This window comes from Stylophora pistillata, chromosome 6 (genome assembly GCF_964205215.1).
Source record: "Stylophora pistillata chromosome 6, jaStyPist1.2, whole genome shotgun sequence".
Taxonomy (NCBI): domain Eukaryota; kingdom Metazoa; phylum Cnidaria; class Anthozoa; order Scleractinia; family Pocilloporidae; genus Stylophora; species Stylophora pistillata.
In genome coordinates, this window is record NC_142524.1 from 50325 (window position 1) to 67884 (window position 17560).

The window sequence follows — 17560 nt, forward strand, 5'->3', positions numbered from 1 at the left end:
ACTTCCACGAAACACATCACCACGCGGCCAACACGGATTCCCGGGTGCACTAGATAGTCCCAGGGGAGTTGGAGAGTAGGCGCGCAGCTCCTGCCAAATCACGGGAGCCGTAGTGGCACGCCTGCCAGTGAGAGGCTGTGCACTGTGAGGCACATGTGCTAAAGAAGGCGGTGACTCTTGTACTTACTCCTGCTACTTCCACCAAACACATCACCACGCGACCAAAATGGATTCCCGCGTGCACTAGATAGTCCCAGAGGAGTTGGGGGTTAGGCGCGCACCTCCTGCAAGTCACGGGAGCCGTGGTGGCACGCCTGCGAGTGAGGGGCTGTGCACTATGAGGCACATGTGGTAAAGAAGGTGGTGAGCCTTGTACTCACGCCTGCCACTTCAACGAAACGCATGACAACGCCACCAAAATCAAATCCCAGGTGCACTAGACCCAGGGGAACCTCGGCAATAGACGCGCAACTCCGGAAAATCACGGGCGACGGAGTGGCATGCGTGAGAGTGAGAGGCTGTGCAAGAGGAAGGGGTCAGCCTTGTACTCACGCCTGCTACTTCCACGAAACACATTCACCACGCGGCCAAAACGGATTCCCGGGTGCACTAGATAGTCCCAGGGGAGTTGGAGAGTAGGCGCGCAGCTCCTGCCGAATCACGGGAGCCGTAGTGGCACGCCTGCCAGTGAGAGGCTGTGCACTGTGAGGCACATGTGCTAAAGAAGGCGGTGACTCTTGTACTTACTCCTGCTACCTCCACCAAACACATCACCACGCGGCTAAAATGGATTCCCGCGTGCACTAGATAGTCCCAGGGGAGTTGGGGGCTAGGCGCGCACCTCCTGCAAGTCACGGGAGCCGTGGTGGCACGCCTGCGAGTGAGAGGCTGTGCACTATGAGGCACATGTGGTAAAGAAGGCGGTGAGCCTTGTACTCACGCCTGCCACTTCCACGAAACGCATGACAACGCCACCAAAATCAAATCCCAGGTGCACTAGACCCAAGGGAACCTCGGCAATAGACGCGCAACTCCGGGAAATCACGGGCGACGGAGTGGCATGCGTGAGAGTGAGAGGCTGTGCAAGAGGAAGGGGTCAGCCTTGTACTCACGCCTGCTACTTCCACGAAACACATCACCACGCGAATAAAATGGATTCCCGCGTGCACTAGATAGTCCCAGGGGAGTTGGGGGTTAGGCGCGCACCTCCTGCAAGTCACGGGAGCCGTGGTGGCACGCCTGCGAGTGAGAGGCTGTGCACTATGAGGCACATGTGCTGAAGAAGGCGGTGAGCCCTGTACTCACGCCTGCCACTTCCACGAAACGCATGACAACGCCACCAAAATCAAATCCCAGGTGCACTAGACCCAGGGGAACCTCGGCAATAGACGTGCAACTCCGGAAAATCACGGGCGACGGAGTGGCATGCGTGAGAGTGAGAGGCTGTGCAAGAGGAAGGGGTCAGCCTTGTACTCACCCCTGCTACTTCCACGAAACACATCACCACGCGGCCAACACGGATTCCCGGGTGCACTAGATAGTCCCAGGGGAGTTGGAGAGTAGGCGCGCAGCTCCTGCCAAATCACGGGAGCCGTAGTGGCACGCCTGCCAGTGAGAGGCTGTGCACTGTGAGGCACATGTGCTAAAGAAGGCGGTGACTCTTGTACTTACTCCTGCTACTTCCACCAAACACATCACCACGCGGCCAAAATGGATTCCCGCGTGCACTAGATAGTCCCAGAGGAGTTGGGGGTTAGGCGCGCACCTCCTGCAAGTCACGGGAGCCGTGGTGGCACGCCTGCGAGTGAGGGGCTGTGCACTATGAGGCACATGTGGTAAAGAAGGTGGTGAGCCTTGTACTCACGCCTGCCACTTCAACGAAACGCATGACAACGCCACCAAAATCAAATCCCAGGTGCACTAGACCCAGGGGAACCTCGGCAATAGACGCGCAACTCCGGAAAATCACGGGCGACGGAGTGGCATGCGTGAGAGTGAGAGGCTGTGCAAGAGGAAGGGGTCAGCCTTGTACTCACGCCTGCTACTTCTACGAAACACATTCACCACGCGGCCAAAACGGATTCCCGGGTGCACTAGATAGTCCCAGGGGAGTTGGAGAGTAGGCGCGCAGCTCCTGCCGAATCACGGGAGCCGTAGTGGCACGCCTGCCAGTGAGAGGCTGTGCACTGTGAGGCACATGTGCTAAAGAAGGCGGTGACTCTTGTACTTACTCCTGCTACCTCCACCAAACACATCACCACGCGGCTAAAATGGATTCCCGCGTGCACTAGATAGTCCCAGGGGAGTTGGGGGCTAGGCGCGCACCTCCTGCAAGTCACGGGAGCCGTGGTGGCACGCCTGCGAGTGAGAGGCTGTGCACTATGAGGCACATGTGGTAAAGAAGGCGGTGAGCCTTGTACTCACCCCTACCACTTCCACGAAACGCATGACAACGCCACCAAAATCAAATCCCAGGTGCACTAGACCCAAGGGAACCTCGGCAATAGACGCGCAACTCCGGGAAATCACGGGCGACGGAGTGGCATGCGTGAGAGTGAGAGGCTGTGCAAGAGGAAGGGGTCAGCCTTGTACTCACGCCTGCTACTTCCACGAAACACATCACCACGCGAATAAAATGGATTCCCGCGTGCACTAGATAGTCCCAGGGGAGTTGGGGGTTAGGCGCGCACCTCCTGCAAGTCACGGGAGCCGTGGTGGCACGCCTGCGAGTGAGAGGCTGTGCACTATGAGGCACATGTGCTGAAGAAGGCGGTGAGCCCTGTACTCACGCCTGCCACTTCCACGAAACGCATGACAACGCCACCAAAATCAAATCCCAGGTGCACTAGACCCAGGGGAACCTCGGCAATAGACGTGCAACTCCGGAAAATCACGGGCGACGGAGTGGCATGCGTGAGAGTGAGAGGCTGTGCAAGAGGAAGGGGTCAGCCTTGTACTCACCCCTGCTACTTCCACGAAACACATCACCACGCGGCCAACACGGATTCCCGGGTGCACTAGATAGTCCCAGGGGAGTTGGAGAGTAGGCGCGCAGCTCCTGCCAAATCACGGGAGCCGTAGTGGCACGCCTGCCAGTGAGAGGCTGTGCACTGTGAGGCACATGTGCTAAAGAAGGCGGTGACTCTTGTACTTACTCCTGCTACTTCCACCAAACACATCACCACGCGGCCAAAATGGATTCCCGCGTGCACTAGATAGTCCCAGAGGAGTTGGGGGTTAGGCGCGCACCTCCTGCAAGTCACGGGAGCCGTGGTGGCACGCCTGCGAGTGAGGGGCTGTGCACTATGAGGCACATGTGGTAAAGAAGGTGGTGAGCCTTGTACTCACGCCTGCCACTTCAACGAAACGCATGACAACGCCACCAAAATCAAATCCCAGGTGCACTAGACCCAGGGGAACCTCGGCAATAGACGCGCAACTCCGGAAAATCACGGGCGACGGAGTGGCATGCGTGAGAGTGAGAGGCTGTGCAAGAGGAAGGGGTCAGCCTTGTACTCACGCCTGCTACTTCCACGAAACACATTCACCACGCGGCTAAAACGGATTCCCGGGTGCACTAGATAGTCCCAGGGGAGTTGGAGAGTAGGCGCGCAGCTCCTGCCGAATCACGGGAGCCGTAGTGGCACGCCTGCCAGTGAGAGGCTGTGCACTGTGAGGCACATGTGCTAAAGAAGGCGGTGACTCTTGTACTTACTCCTGCTACCTCCACCAAACACATCACCACGCGGCTAAAATGGATTCCCGCGTGCACTAGATAGTCCCAGGGGAGTTGGGGGCTAGGCGCGCACCTCCTGCAAGTCACGGGAGCCGTGGTGGCACGCCTGCAAGTGAGAGGCTGTGCACTATGAGGCACATGTGGTAAAGAAGGCGGTGAGCCTTGTACTCACGCCTGCCACTTCCACGAAACGCATGACAACGCCACCAAAATCAAATCCCAGGTGCACTAGACCCAAGGGAACCTCGGCAATAGACGCGCAACTCCGGGAAATCACGGGCGACGGAGTGGCATGCGTGAGAGTGAGAGGCTGTGCAAGAGGAAGGGGTCAGCCTTGTACTCACGCCTGCTACTTCCACGAAACACATCACCACGCGAATAAAATGGATTCCCGCGTGCACTAGATAGTCCCAGGGGAGTTGGGGGTTAGGCGCGCACCTCCTGCAAGTCACGGGAGCCGTGGTGGCACGCCTGCGAGTGAGAGGCTGTGCACTATGAGGCACATGTGCTGAAGAAGGCGGTGAGCCCTGTACTCACGCCTGCCACTTCCACGAAACGCATGACAACGCCACCAAAATCAAATCCCAGGTGCACTAGACCCAGGGGAACCTCGGCAATAGACGTGCAACTCCGGAAAATCACGGGCGACGGAGTGGCATGCGTGAGAGTGAGAGGCTGTGCAAGAGGAAGGGGTCAGCCTTGTACTCACCCCTGCTACTTCCACGAAACACATCACCACGCGGCCAACACGGATTCCCGGGTGCACTAGATAGTCCCAGGGGAGTTGGAGAGTAGGCGCGCAGCTCCTGCCAAATCACGGGAGCCGTAGTGGCACGCCTGCCAGTGAGAGGCTGTGCACTGTGAGGCACATGTGCTAAAGAAGGCGGTGACTCTTGTACTTACTCCTGCTACTTCCACCAAACACATCACCACGCGGCCAAAATGGATTCCCGCGTGCACTAGATAGTCCCAGAGGAGTTGGGGGTTAGGCGCGCACCTCCTGCAAGTCACGGGAGCCGTGGTGGCACGCCTGCGAGTGAGGGGCTGTGCACTATGAGGCACATGTGGTAAAGAAGGTGGTGAGCCTTGTACTCACGCCTGCCACTTCAACGAAACGCATGACAACGCCACCAAAATCAAATCCCAGGTGCACTAGACCCAGGGGAACCTCGGCAATAGACGCGCAACTCCGGAAAATCACGGGCGACGGAGTGGCATGCGTGAGAGTGAGAGGCTGTGCAAGAGGAAGGGGTCAGCCTTGTACTCACGCCTGCTACTTCCACGAAACACATTCACCACGCGGCCAAAACGGATTCCCGGGTGCACTAGATAGTCCCAGGGGAGTTGGAGAGTAGGCGCGCAGCTCCTGCCGAATCACGGGAGCCGTAGTGGCACGCCTGCCAGTGAGAGGCTGTGCACTGTGAGGCACATGTGCTAAAGAAGGCGGTGACTCTTGTACTTACTCCTGCTACCTCCACCAAACACATCACCACGCGGCTAAAATGGATTCCCGCGTGCACTAGATAGTCCCAGGGGAGTTGGGGGCTAGGCGCGCACCTCCTGCAAGTCACGGGAGCCGTGGTGGCACGCCTGCGAGTGAGAGGCTGTGCACTATGAGGCACATGTGGTAAAGAAGGCGGTGAGCCTTGTACTCACCCCTACCACTTCCACGAAACGCATGACAACGCCACCAAAATCAAATCCCAGGTGCACTAGACCCAAGGGAACCTCGGCAATAGACGCGCAACTCCGGGAAATCACGGGCGACGGAGTGGCATGCGTGAGAGTGAGAGGCTGTGCAAGAGGAAGGGGTCAGCCTTGTACTCACGCCTGCTACTTCCACGAAACACATCACCACGCGAATAAAATGGATTCCCGCGTGCACTAGATAGTCCCAGGGGAGTTGGGGGTTAGGCGCGCACCTCCTGCAAGTCACGGGAGCCGTGGTGGCACGCCTGCGAGTGAGAGGCTGTGCACTATGAGGCACATGTGCTGAAGAAGGCGGTGAGCCCTGTACTCACGCCTGCCACTTCCACGAAACGCATGACAACGCCACCAAAATCAAATCCCAGGTGCACTAGACCCAGGGGAACCTCGGCAATAGACGTGCAACTCCGGAAAATCACGGGCGACGGAGTGGCATGCGTGAGAGTGAGAGGCTGTGCAAGAGGAAGGGGTCAGCCTTGTACTCACCCCTGCTACTTCCACGAAACACATCACCACGCGGCCAACACGGATTCCCGGGTGCACTAGATAGTCCCAGGGGAGTTGGAGAGTAGGCGCGCAGCTCCTGCCAAATCACGGGAGCCGTAGTGGCACGCCTGCCAGTGAGAGGCTGTGCACTGTGAGGCACATGTGCTAAAGAAGGCGGTGACTCTTGTACTTACTCCTGCTACTTCCACCAAACACATCACCACGCGGCCAAAATGGATTCCCGCGTGCACTAGATAGTCCCAGAGGAGTTGGGGGTTAGGCGCGCACCTCCTGCAAGTCACGGGAGCCGTGGTGGCACGCCTGCGAGTGAGGGGCTGTGCACTATGAGGCACATGTGGTAAAGAAGGTGGTGAGCCTTGTACTCACGCCTGCCACTTCAACGAAACGCATGACAACGCCACCAAAATCAAATCCCAGGTGCACTAGACCCAGGGGAACCTCGGCAATAGACGCGCAACTCCGGAAAATCACGGGCGACGGAGTGGCATGCGTGAGAGTGAGAGGCTGTGCAAGAGGAAGGGGTCAGCCTTGTACTCACGCCTGCTACTTCCACGAAACACATTCACCACGCGGCCAAAACGGATTCCCGGGTGCACTAGATAGTCCCAGGGGAGTTGGAGAGTAGGCGCGCAGCTCCTGCCGAATCACGGGAGCCGTAGTGGCACGCCTGCCAGTGAGAGGCTGTGCACTGTGAGGCACATGTGCTAAAGAAGGCGGTGACTCTTGTACTTACTCCTGCTACCTCCACCAAACACATCACCACGCGGCTAAAATGGATTCCCGCGTGCACTAGATAGTCCCAGGGGAGTTGGGGGCTAGGCGCGCACCTCCTGCAAGTCACGGGAGCCGTGGTGGCACGCCTGCGAGTGAGAGGCTGTGCACTATGAGGCACATGTGGTAAAGAAGGCGGTGAGCCTTGTACTCACGCCTGCCACTTCCACGAAACGCATGACAACGCCACCAAAATCAAATCCCAGGTGCACTAGACCCAAGGGAACCTCGGCAATAGACGCGCAACTCCGGGAAATCACGGGCGACGGAGTGGCATGCGTGAGAGTGAGAGGCTGTGCAAGAGGAAGGGGTCAGCCTTGTACTCACGCCTGCTACTTCCACGAAACACATCACCACGCGAATAAAATGGATTCCCGCGTGCACTAGATAGTCCCAGGGGAGTTGGGGGTTAGGCGCGCACCTCCTGCAAGTCACGGGAGCCGTGGTGGCACGCCTGCGAGTGAGAGGCTGTGCACTATGAGGCACATGTGCTGAAGAAGGCGGTGAGCCCTGTACTCACGCCTGCCACTTCCACGAAACGCATGACAACGCCACCAAAATCAAATCCCAGGTGCACTAGACCCAGGGGAACCTCGGCAATAGACGTGCAACTCCGGAAAATCACGGGCGACGGAGTGGCATGCGTGAGAGTGAGAGGCTGTGCAAGAGGAAGGGGTCAGCCTTGTACTCACCCCTGCTACTTCCACGAAACACATCACCACGCGGCCAACACGGATTCCCGGGTGCACTAGATAGTCCCAGGGGAGTTGGAGAGTAGGCGCGCAGCTCCTGCCAAATCACGGGAGCCGTAGTGGCACGCCTGCCAGTGAGAGGCTGTGCACTGTGAGGCACATGTGCTAAAGAAGGCGGTGACTCTTGTACTTACTCCTGCTACTTCCACCAAACACATCACCACGCGGCCAAAATGGATTCCCGCGTGCACTAGATAGTCCCAGAGGAGTTGGGGGTTAGGCGCGCACCTCCTGCAAGTCACGGGAGCCGTGGTGGCACGCCTGCGAGTGAGGGGCTGTGCACTATGAGGCACATGTGGTAAAGAAGGTGGTGAGCCTTGTACTCACGCCTGCCACTTCAACGAAACGCATGACAACGCCACCAAAATCAAATCCCAGGTGCACTAGACCCAGGGGAACCTCGGCAATAGACGCGCAACTCCGGAAAATCACGGGCGACGGAGTGGCATGCGTGAGAGTGAGAGGCTGTGCAAGAGGAAGGGGTCAGCCTTGTACTCACGCCTGCTACTTCCACGAAACACATTCACCACGCGGCCAAAACGGATTCCCGGGTGCACTAGATAGTCCCAGGGGAGTTGGAGAGTAGGCGCGCAGCTCCTGCCGAATCACGGGAGCCGTAGTGGCACGCCTGCCAGTGAGAGGCTGTGCACTGTGAGGCACATGTGCTAAAGAAGGCGGTGACTCTTGTACTTACTCCTGCTACCTCCACCAAACACATCACCACGCGGCTAAAATGGATTCCCGCGTGCACTAGATAGTCCCAGGGGAGTTGGGGGCTAGGCGCGCACCTCCTGCAAGTCACGGGAGCCGTGGTGGCACGCCTGCGAGTGAGAGGCTGTGCACTATGAGGCACATGTGGTAAAGAAGGCGGTGAGCCTTGTACTCACGCCTGCCACTTCCACGAAACGCATGACAACGCCACCAAAATCAAATCCCAGGTGCACTAGACCCAAGGGAACCTCGGCAATAGACGCGCAACTCCGGGAAATCACGGGCGACGGAGTGGCATGCGTGAGAGTGAGAGGCTGTGCAAGAGGAAGGGGTCAGCCTTGTACTCACGCCTGCTACTTCCACGAAACACATCACCACGCGAATAAAATGGATTCCCGCGTGCACTAGATAGTCCCAGGGGAGTTGGGGGTTAGGCGCGCACCTCCTGCAAGTCACGGGAGCCGTGGTGGCACGCCTGCGAGTGAGAGGCTGTGCACTATGAGGCACATGTGCTGAAGAAGGCGGTGAGCCCTGTACTCACGCCTGCCACTTCCACGAAACGCATGACAACGCCACCAAAATCAAATCCCAGGTGCACTAGACCCAGGGGAACCTCGGCAATAGACGTGCAACTCCGGAAAATCACGGGCGACGGAGTGGCATGCGTGAGAGTGAGAGGCTGTGCAAGAGGAAGGGGTCAGCCTTGTACTCACCCCTGCTACTTCCACGAAACACATCACCACGCGGCCAACACGGATTCCCGGGTGCACTAGATAGTCCCAGGGGAGTTGGAGAGTAGGCGCGCAGCTCCTGCCAAATCACGGGAGCCGTAGTGGCACGCCTGCCAGTGAGAGGCTGTGCACTGTGAGGCACATGTGCTAAAGAAGGCGGTGACTCTTGTACTTACTCCTGCTACTTCCACCAAACACATCACCACGCGGCCAAAATGGATTCCCGCGTGCACTAGATAGTCCCAGAGGAGTTGGGGGTTAGGCGCGCACCTCCTGCAAGTCACGGGAGCCGTGGTGGCACGCCTGCGAGTGAGGGGCTGTGCACTATGAGGCACATGTGGTAAAGAAGGTGGTGAGCCTTGTACTCACGCCTGCCACTTCAACGAAACGCATGACAACGCCACCAAAATCAAATCCCAGGTGCACTAGACCCAGGGGAACCTCGGCAATAGACGCGCAACTCCGGAAAATCACGGGCGACGGAGTGGCATGCGTGAGAGTGAGAGGCTGTGCAAGAGGAAGGGGTCAGCCTTGTACTCACGCCTGCTACTTCCACGAAACACATTCACCACGCGGCCAAAACGGATTCCCGGGTGCACTAGATAGTCCCAGGGGAGTTGGAGAGTAGGCGCGCAGCTCCTGCCGAATCACGGGAGCCGTAGTGGCACGCCTGCCAGTGAGAGGCTGTGCACTGTGAGGCACATGTGCTAAAGAAGGCGGTGACTCTTGTACTTACTCCTGCTACCTCCACCAAACACATCACCACGCGGCTAAAATGGATTCCCGCGTGCACTAGATAGTCCCAGGGGAGTTGGGGGCTAGGCGCGCACCTCCTGCAAGTCACGGGAGCCGTGGTGGCACGCCTGCGAGTGAGAGGCTGTGCACTATGAGGCACATGTGGTAAAGAAGGCGGTGAGCCTTGTACTCACGCCTGCCACTTCCACGAAACGCATGACAACGCCACCAAAATCAAATCCCAGGTGCACTAGACCCAAGGGAACCTCGGCAATAGACGCGCAACTCCGGGAAATCACGGGCGACGGAGTGGCATGCGTGAGAGTGAGAGGCTGTGCAAGAGGAAGGGGTCAGCCTTGTACTCACGCCTGCTACTTCCACGAAACACATCACCACGCGAATAAAATGGATTCCCGCGTGCACTAGATAGTCCCAGGGGAGTTGGGGGTTAGGCGCGCACCTCCTGCAAGTCACGGGAGCCGTGGTGGCACGCCTGCGAGTGAGAGGCTGTGCACTATGAGGCACATGTGCTGAAGAAGGCGGTGAGCCCTGTACTCACGCCTGCCACTTCCACGAAACGCATGACAACGCCACCAAAATCAAATCCCAGGTGCACTAGACCCAGGGGAACCTCGGCAATAGACGTGCAACTCCGGAAAATCACGGGCGACGGAGTGGCATGCGTGAGAGTGAGAGGCTGTGCAAGAGGAAGGGGTCAGCCTTGTACTCACCCCTGCTACTTCCACGAAACACATCACCACGCGGCCAACACGGATTCCCGGGTGCACTAGATAGTCCCAGGGGAGTTGGAGAGTAGGCGCGCAGCTCCTGCCAAATCACGGGAGCCGTAGTGGCACGCCTGCCAGTGAGAGGCTGTGCACTGTGAGGCACATGTGCTAAAGAAGGCGGTGACTCTTGTACTTACTCCTGCTACTTCCACCAAACACATCACCACGCGGCCAAAATGGATTCCCGCGTGCACTAGATAGTCCCAGAGGAGTTGGGGGTTAGGCGCGCACCTCCTGCAAGTCACGGGAGCCGTGGTGGCACGCCTGCGAGTGAGGGGCTGTGCACTATGAGGCACATGTGGTAAAGAAGGTGGTGAGCCTTGTACTCACGCCTGCCACTTCAACGAAACGCATGACAACGCCACCAAAATCAAATCCCAGGTGCACTAGACCCAGGGGAACCTCGGCAATAGACGCGCAACTCCGGAAAATCACGGGCGACGGAGTGGCATGCGTGAGAGTGAGAGGCTGTGCAAGAGGAAGGGGTCAGCCTTGTACTCACGCCTGCTACTTCCACGAAACACATTCACCACGCGGCCAAAACGGATTCCCGGGTGCACTAGATAGTCCCAGGGGAGTTGGAGAGTAGGCGCGCAGCTCCTGCCGAATCACGGGAGCCGTAGTGGCACGCCTGCCAGTGAGAGGCTGTGCACTGTGAGGCACATGTGCTAAAGAAGGCGGTGACTCTTGTACTTACTCCTGCTACCTCCACCAAACACATCACCACGCGGCTAAAATGGATTCCCGCGTGCACTAGATAGTCCCAGGGGAGTTGGGGGCTAGGCGCGCACCTCCTGCAAGTCACGGGAGCCGTGGTGGCACGCCTGCGAGTGAGAGGCTGTGCACTATGAGGCACATGTGGTAAAGAAGGCGGTGAGCCTTGTACTCACGCCTGCCACTTCCACGAAACGCATGACAACGCCACCAAAATCAAATCCCAGGTGCACTAGACCCAAGGGAACCTCGGCAATAGACGCGCAACTCCGGGAAATCACGGGCGACGGAGTGGCATGCGTGAGAGTGAGAGGCTGTGCAAGAGGAAGGGGTCAGCCTTGTACTCACGCCTGCTACTTCCACGAAACACATTCACCACGCGGCCAAAACGGATTCCCGCGTGCACTAGATAGTCCCAGGGGAGTTGGAGAGTAGGCACGCAGCTCCTGCCGAATCACGGGAGCCGTAGTGGCACGCCTGCCAGTGAGAGGCTGTGCACTGTGAGGCACATGTGCTAAAGAAGGCGGTGACTCTTGTACTTACTCCTGCTACCTCCACCAAACACATCACCACGCGGCTAAAATGGATTCCCGCGTGCACTAGATAGTCCCAGGGGAGTTGGGGGCTAGGCGCGCACCTCCTGCAAGTCACGGGAGCCGTGGTGGCACGCCTGCGAGTGAGAGGCTGTGCACTATGAGGCACATGTGGTAAAGAAGGCGGTGAGCCTTGTACTCACGCCTGCCACTTCCACGAAACGCATGACAACGCCACCAAAATCAAATCCCAGGTGCACTAGACCCAAGGGAACCTCGGCAATAGACGCGCAACTCCGGGAAATCACGGGCGACGGAGTGGCATGCGTGAGAGTGAGAGGCTGTGCAAGAGGAAGGGGTCAGCCTTGTACTCACGCCTGCTACTTCCACGAAACACATCACCACGCGAATAAAATGGATTCCCGCGTGCACTAGATAGTCCCAGGGGAGTTGGGGGTTAGGCGCGCACCTCCTGCAAGTCACGGGAGCCGTGGTGGCACGCCTGCGAGTGAGAGGCTGTGCACTATGAGGCACATGTGCTGAAGAAGGCGGTGAGCCCTGTACTCACGCCTGCCACTTCCACGAAACGCATGACAACGCCACCAAAATCAAATCCCAGGTGCACTAGACCCAGGGGAACCTCGGCAATAGACGTGCAACTCCGGAAAATCACGGGCGACGGAGTGGCATGCGTGAGAGTGAGAGGCTGTGCAAGAGGAAGGGGTCAGCCTTGTACTCACCCCTGCTACTTCCACGAAACACATCACCACGCGGCCAACACGGATTCCCGGGTGCACTAGATAGTCCCAGGGGAGTTGGAGAGTAGGCGCGCAGCTCCTGCCAAATCACGGGAGCCGTAGTGGCACGCCTGCCAGTGAGAGGCTGTGCACTGTGAGGCACATGTGCTAAAGAAGGCGGTGACTCTTGTACTTACTCCTGCTACTTCCACCAAACACATCACCACGCGGCCAAAATGGATTCCCGCGTGCACTAGATAGTCCCAGAGGAGTTGGGGGTTAGGCGCGCACCTCCTGCAAGTCACGGGAGCCGTGGTGGCACGCCTGCGAGTGAGGGGCTGTGCACTATGAGGCACATGTGGTAAAGAAGGTGGTGAGCCTTGTACTCACGCCTGCCACTTCAACGAAACGCATGACAACGCCACCAAAATCAAATCCCAGGTGCACTAGACCCAGGGGAACCTCGGCAATAGACGCGCAACTCCGGAAAATCACGGGCGACGGAGTGGCATGCGTGAGAGTGAGAGGCTGTGCAAGAGGAAGGGGTCAGCCTTGTACTCACGCCTGCTACTTCCACGAAACACATTCACCACGCGGCCAAAACGGATTCCCGGGTGCACTAGATAGTCCCAGGGGAGTTGGAGAGTAGGCGCGCAGCTCCTGCCGAATCACGGGAGCCGTAGTGGCACGCCTGCCAGTGAGAGGCTGTGCACTGTGAGGCACATGTGCTAAAGAAGGCGGTGACTCTTGTACTTACTCCTGCTACCTCCACCAAACACATCACCACGCGGCTAAAATGGATTCCCGCGTGCACTAGATAGTCCCAGGGGAGTTGGGGGCTAGGCGCGCACCTCCTGCAAGTCACGGGAGCCGTGGTGGCACGCCTGCGAGTGAGAGGCTGTGCACTATGAGGCACATGTGGTAAAGAAGGCGGTGAGCCTTGTACTCACGCCTGCCACTTCCACGAAACGCATGACAACGCCACCAAAATCAAATCCCAGGTGCACTAGACCCAAGGGAACCTCGGCAATAGACGCGCAACTCCGGGAAATCACGGGCGACGGAGTGGCATGCGTGAGAGTGAGAGGCTGTGCAAGAGGAAGGGGTCAGCCTTGTACTCACGCCTGCTACTTCCACGAAACACATCACCACGCGAATAAAATGGATTCCCGCGTGCACTAGATAGTCCCAGGGGAGTTGGGGGTTAGGCGCGCACCTCCTGCAAGTCACGGGAGCCGTGGTGGCACGCCTGCGAGTGAGAGGCTGTGCACTATGAGGCACATGTGCTGAAGAAGGCGGTGAGCCCTGTACTCACGCCTGCCACTTCCACGAAACGCATGACAACGCCACCAAAATCAAATCCCAGGTGCACTAGACCCAGGGGAACGTCGGCAATAGACGTGCAACTCCGGAAAATCACGGGCGACGGAGTGGCATGCGTGAGAGTGAGAGGCTGTGCAAGAGGAAGGGGTCAGCCTTGTACTCACCCCTGCTACTTCCACGAAACACATCACCACGCGGCCAACACGGATTCCCGGGTGCACTAGATAGTCCCAGGGGAGTTGGAGAGTAGGCGCGCAGCTCCTGCCAAATCACGGGAGCCGTAGTGGCACGCCTGCCAGTGAGAGGCTGTGCACTGTGAGGCACATGTGCTAAAGAAGGCGGTGACTCTTGTACTTACTCCTGCTACTTCCACCAAACACATCACCACGCGGCCAAAATGGATTCCCGCGTGCACTAGATAGTCCCAGAGGAGTTGGGGGTTAGGCGCGCACCTCCTGCAAGTCACGGGAGCCGTGGTGGCACGCCTGCGAGTGAGGGGCTGTGCACTATGAGGCACATGTGGTAAAGAAGGTGGTGAGCCTTGTACTCACGCCTGCCACTTCAACGAAACGCATGACAACGCCACCAAAATCAAATCCCAGGTGCACTAGACCCAGGGGAACCTCGGCAATAGACGCGCAACTCCGGAAAATCACGGGCGACGGAGTGGCATGCGTGAGAGTGAGAGGCTGTGCAAGAGGAAGGGGTCAGCCTTGTACTCACGCCTGCTACTTCCACGAAACACATTCACCACGCGGCCAAAACGGATTCCCGGGTGCACTAGATAGTCCCAGGGGAGTTGGAGAGTAGGCGCGCAGCTCCTGCCGAATCACGGGAGCCGTAGTGGCACGCCTGCCAGTGAGAGGCTGTGCACTGTGAGGCACATGTGCTAAAGAAGGCGGTGACTCTTGTACTTACTCCTGCTACCTCCACCAAACACATCACCACGCGGCTAAAATGGATTCCCGCGTGCACTAGATAGTCCCAGGGGAGTTGGGGGCTAGGCGCGCACCTCCTGCAAGTCACGGGAGCCGTGGTGGCACGCCTGCGAGTGAGAGGCTGTGCACTATGAGGCACATGTGGTAAAGAAGGCGGTGAGCCTTGTACTCACGCCTGCCACTTCCACGAAACGCATGACAACGCCACCAAAATCAAATCCCAGGTGCACTAGACCCAAGGGAACCTCGGCAATAGACGCGCAACTCCGGGAAATCACGGGCGACGGAGTGGCATGCGTGAGAGTGAGAGGCTGTGCAAGAGGAAGGGGTCAGCCTTGTACTCACGCCTGCTACTTCCACGAAACACATCACCACGCGAATAAAATGGATTCCCGCGTGCACTAGATAGTCCCAGGGGAGTTGGGGGTTAGGCGCGCACCTCCTGCAAGTCACGGGAGCCGTGGTGGCACGCCTGCGAGTGAGAGGCTGTGCACTATGAGGCACATGTGCTGAAGAAGGCGGTGAGCCCTGTACTCACGCCTGCCACTTCCACGAAACGCATGACAACGCCACCAAAATCAAATCCCAGGTGCACTAGACCCAGGGGAACCTCGGCAATAGACGTGCAACTCCGGAAAATCACGGGCGACGGAGTGGCATGCGTGAGAGTGAGAGGCTGTGCAAGAGGAAGGGGTCAGCCTTGTACTCACCCCTGCTACTTCCACGAAACACATCACCACGCGGCCAACACGGATTCCCGGGTGCACTAGATAGTCCCAGGGGAGTTGGAGAGTAGGCGCGCAGCTCCTGCCAAATCACGGGAGCCGTAGTGGCACGCCTGCCAGTGAGAGGCTGTGCACTGTGAGGCACATGTGCTAAAGAAGGCGGTGACTCTTGTACTTACTCCTGCTACTTCCACCAAACACATCACCACGCGGCCAAAATGGATTCCCGCGTGCACTAGATAGTCCCAGAGGAGTTGGGGGTTAGGCGCGCACCTCCTGCAAGTCACGGGAGCCGTGGTGGCACGCCTGCGAGTGAGGGGCTGTGCACTATGAGGCACATGTGGTAAAGAAGGTGGTGAGCCTTGTACTCACGCCTGCCACTTCAACGAAACGCATGACAACGCCACCAAAATCAAATCCCAGGTGCACTAGACCCAGGGGAACCTCGGCAATAGACGCGCAACTCCGGAAAATCACGGGCGACGGAGTGGCATGCGTGAGAGTGAGAGGCTGTGCAAGAGGAAGGGGTCAGCCTTGTACTCACGCCTGCTACTTCCACGAAACACATTCACCACGCGGCCAAAACGGATTCCCGGGTGCACTAGATAGTCCCAGGGGAGTTGGAGAGTAGGCGCGCAGCTCCTGCCGAATCACGGGAGCCGTAGTGGCACGCCTGCCAGTGAGAGGCTGTGCACTGTGAGGCACATGTGCTAAAGAAGGCGGTGACTCTTGTACTTACTCCTGCTACCTCCACCAAACACATCACCACGCGGCTAAAATGGATTCCCGCGTGCACTAGATAGTCCCAGGGGAGTTGGGGGCTAGGCGCGCACCTCCTGCAAGTCACGGGAGCCGTGGTGGCACGCCTGCGAGTGAGAGGCTGTGCACTATGAGGCACATGTGGTAAAGAAGGCGGTGAGCCTTGTACTCACGCCTGCCACTTCCACGAAACGCATGACAACGCCACCAAAATCAAATCCCAGGTGCACTAGACCCAAGGGAACCTCGGCAATAGACGCGCAACTCCGGGAAATCACGGGCGACGGAGTGGCATGCGTGAGAGTGAGAGGCTGTGCAAGAGGAAGGGGTCAGCCTTGTACTCACGCCTGCTACTTCCACGAAACACATCACCACGCGAATAAAATGGATTCCCGCGTGCACTAGATAGTCCCAGGGGAGTTGGGGGTTAGGCGCGCACCTCCTGCAAGTCACGGGAGCCGTGGTGGCACGCCTGCGAGTGAGAGGCTGTGCACTATGAGGCACATGTGCTGAAGAAGGCGGTGAGCCCTGTACTCACGCCTGCCACTTCCACGAAACGCATGACAACGCCACCAAAATCAAATCCCAGGTGCACTAGACCCAGGGGAACCTCGGCAATAGACGTGCAACTCCGGAAAATCACGGGCGACGGAGTGGCATGCGTGAGAGTGAGAGGCTGTGCAAGAGGAAGGGGTCAGCCTTGTACTCACCCCTGCTACTTCCACGAAACACATCACCACGCGGCCAACACGGATTCCCGGGTGCACTAGATAGTCCCAGGGGAGTTGGAGAGTAGGCGCGCAGCTCCTGCCAAATCACGGGAGCCGTAGTGGCACGCCTGCCAGTGAGAGGCTGTGCACTGTGAGGCACATGTGCTAAAGAAGGCGGTGACTCTTGTACTTACTCCTGCTACTTCCACCAAACACATCACCACGCGGCCAAAATGGATTCCCGCGTGCACTAGATAGTCCCAGAGGAGTTGGGGGTTAGGCGCGCACCTCCTGCAAGTCACGGGAGCCGTGGTGGCACGCCTGCGAGTGAGGGGCTGTGCACTATGAGGCACATGTGGTAAAGAAGGTGGTGAGCCTTGTACTCACGCCTGCCACTTCAACGAAACGCATGACAACGCCACCAAAATCAAATCCCAGGTGCACTAGACCCAGGGGAACCTCGGCAATAGACGCGCAACTCCGGAAAATCACGGGCGACGGAGTGGCATGCGTGAGAGTGAGAGGCTGTGCAAGAGGAAGGGGTCAGCCTTGTACTCACGCCTGCTACTTCCACGAAACACATTCACCACGCGGCCAAAACGGATTCCCGGGTGCACTAGATAGTCCCAGGGGAGTTGGAGAGTAGGCGCGCAGCTCCTGCCGAATCACGGGAGCCGTAGTGG